This window comes from Camelina sativa, chromosome 8, assembly GCF_000633955.1.
Source record: "Camelina sativa cultivar DH55 chromosome 8, Cs, whole genome shotgun sequence".
NCBI classification, from domain to species: domain Eukaryota; kingdom Viridiplantae; phylum Streptophyta; class Magnoliopsida; order Brassicales; family Brassicaceae; genus Camelina; species Camelina sativa.
The window spans coordinates 15,874,992-15,878,091 of NC_025692.1; the positions used below are offsets into that span (position 1 = coordinate 15,874,992).

The window sequence follows — 3,100 nt, forward strand, 5'->3', positions numbered from 1 at the left end:
TTTTTAGCACAAATGATTTTTATATTTTTTAAAAATTTTGTATCTAAAATAAAAGTTTTATCTTAATAGTAATTTAAAGTTTTCTATAAAATAATATTTCGTAATGGTCATCAATCATATATAATTTTCACCAAAATATATCTGATAAACTCACGCGTAGCGTGGGTTCAAAACCTAGTAGAAATACAAATCTACAGCTTACAAACTAATATCTACTAATCAGTCTTTCATTTTTACAAACCACACCCAAAATCCTAAAGCTACGGTAAAAATTAATGGACATCTTCTTTAAATTGTGATTTAATGGTCAAAGTTAGAGTTAAGTTGTGATTTACTTCTAAAACTGATAACCATTGTCAAAATTTCGAATTACTTTGTAAGTTAATTCTACTAAATTTTAGGAGGAAGAAATAGATTATAGAAAAGAGGAGAAGACTGTACGAAAAGCTTTGGTCCCAAATCGGTCCCAAATCCCAATCTCTTAATACTTGTTACATTTTACTGGATGACATATTTTAAAGTAACCAATTATTACACATGTTACACATGTAAGAGCATCTTCAATGGTAAAGTTGTAAACAAATATGTTAACATTACTTAACTAAGAAAAATACAAATTCAAGGCTAATAACTTTTGTAAGATAAAAGTAAAAAATATACCTCCAATAACAAAGTTTTTAATTCAATGTTCTTACAATTCGAAAGAGATTGGAACATCGAGAGAGATAGATTGAATCAATGACCATCGAAGAAGCTTGAAAAGTCTCTTCGTTTGTAGATCTTCACCAACCAAACTCCTATTGCATATGATGACCAGCGGATTAGAGAGAGTTTCTTCTCGATTCTCATCTACAATCAAACGATTTAGATCGAGACTTTTCGTTTCGCCATTAGAGATAACGAAACATCGCGAGGGTGAAGGAAGAAGAAAACAAATAAAGCGCAAGTTTTTTTCCTTTTACTCAATAAATCTCTACTCATTCGTAGACAGACACTCCCATTGGAGATATATATAACCATTTTAGATTATCCAGATGCCTATAAGAATAAACCCCCAAATCTCTTCCTCATTAGCAGGAATGGTTGTGATCTTGTTCTTAGGGTTCTCAAAGCTTCTAAGCCCACCTAACGCCGTCGAGTAATAACAGCCTGCAACACACATGCACAAACTATTCAAAACTCGAAACCACTTCAACTAAGCTTGTGATGCCCCCAAAATCTAGAACTTAAAAAGAGTGATGGAAAACGAACCTTGAGGGAAAGAAGCAAGAGACTTGCCACAAGCACCTTTTAGCAACTCAACATCATCAGCAAATGCCACTTACCCATCAGCTGTTATTTCCCAATACAATGGAACCTTACCAACTTGGTCTTGCAGCAAAATCAAAACCGAATATTACCACCGAATCAAATCTACTTTACAGACAAAAAAAGGAATTCTGAGGGTTTTAAAGAGAACTTACAGAGGCTACAAACAGAGTAGAAGTTGATTTATCAAAGACCACAAAGGCGAAATCGCCACTTAGGTGAGCCACAACATGGTTGGCTGGGCAAGGACCTCTGTCACGGAGAGTCTTGTAAGCCTCAATGTATAAGAACCTTGATTTATATGGTTTTAAACCTTGTAAAAGAACCCAAAATTAATAGAAATTTTCACAATAAAGCTAGCATATGAAAAGCTTTTAAGGCTATATAATGTCTAAACTAAGTTTCTTCTCTGTAAGAGAATCTTACTGAATCTTACTGTAAGTGAACAAACCTCAGACGAAGCAGCACCACCGAATAGCCAAACAAAATCCAAGAGCAAAACTTTTCAGATCCACCTCGAGAGCAGCCGGAAAAACAAACAAGTCACCGCCATTCCCAATCCAACGAGAATAGAGTCGAGAAACCTGATTGTCGAGACATGAAAACCAGATCGGGAACTTCAGACCTATAAGCCTTGATCGGAGAAGCGAGACGGAGCCACCGGAGAATAGATCCGTCTAAGAACAACCCCAATCCGCCCCAAGGAGGAGACGACGAAGCTAAAGGTTGAGATAGATAAAAGGACAAACAAGAAACTACCAAGAAGAGAAGCCACCCATCGCCGGCCATCGGTGAATTTTTTTTTTTTTTTACGGCTAGGGCGAACACTCAAGAGAGAAAAAAAATTTATACAAAGGAAGTACTTAAAGACTCACGGCTAAGTAACAATATCGGAATATCCTATCGTTTTAAATAGCTTAATAATAAAATTCCTGGGCTTTAGTTGGTGATGGAAGTGACAAAAAGTTAACGTCATTTTTGAGAATTGATCTTAGACTATCCTCATTAATCCTTAGATGTTTCTTAGTAAATTTCTTAGGTATAGTTTTTAATTGTTAATGAAACAAAAGCTTAAGGATTGGAAGAAACGATTCTTATTTTAGGATAAAAAGAAACGTTTCTTGGTGAAAATAAAAAAATAAGATAAAAATAAAAAATTAATGAAAGAATATCAACTCATCTATAAAATCATACACAAAAATATATTTTACAGCTCATAAGAAATAAAAAACACAAACATAGACAAATAAGATAATTTATGTATTACATCAATATTTATAATATTTTAAAATTTTAAAATATTATAAATATTGAAACTTTTAAAAGTTCTTAGCTTTTAAAAAGTTTTTAAATATTATAATTTTAAAATTTTAAAATATTATAAATATTGAAACTTTTAAAAGTTCTTAGCTTTTAAAAAGTTTTTAAATATTATAATTTTAAAATTTTAAAATTATAATATTTAAAAACTTTTTAAAAGCTAAGAACTTTTAAAAGTTTCAATATTTATAATATTTACACTTTTAAAAATTTGAAATATTCTAATATATTTTTTGAAACTTTTTAAAGTTTTAGTTTGATCAAACAAAAAACTGGATCAAACCGAATAAAACTATTAAACTAGGACGCCTGATAAATCAAGTTTTCCTGCTCATTCGTTGTTGAAAGCATATTAATCTTATTTATAATAGTTCTGAACCATTGTCTAAAAATTTTCTAGCCGATGTGGGATATTGTACATAGTTCTTTTATTTCCATAAATGTAAAATTTTCTTTTTTCTAAAAAATTCTG

The 3,100-nt window shown here is 31.3% G+C and overlaps 1 long non-coding RNA gene across 4 annotated transcripts; it reads right to left on the bottom strand.

The window, feature by feature from the left end:
- On the bottom strand, window positions 643-2,118 carry LOC104707259. 4 transcript variants are annotated; one of them, XR_754596.2, is made up of 4 exons: window positions 1,760-2,118; window positions 1,464-1,621; window positions 1,252-1,371; window positions 643-1,149 (listed from the first exon to the last, which is right to left on the bottom strand). It is a non-coding gene; the product is annotated as an uncharacterized LOC104707259 (long non-coding RNA). The 4 variants fall into 4 exon arrangements; XR_754598.2 differs by having other exon boundaries at window positions 1,745-2,118; XR_754597.2 differs by having other exon boundaries at window positions 1,735-2,118.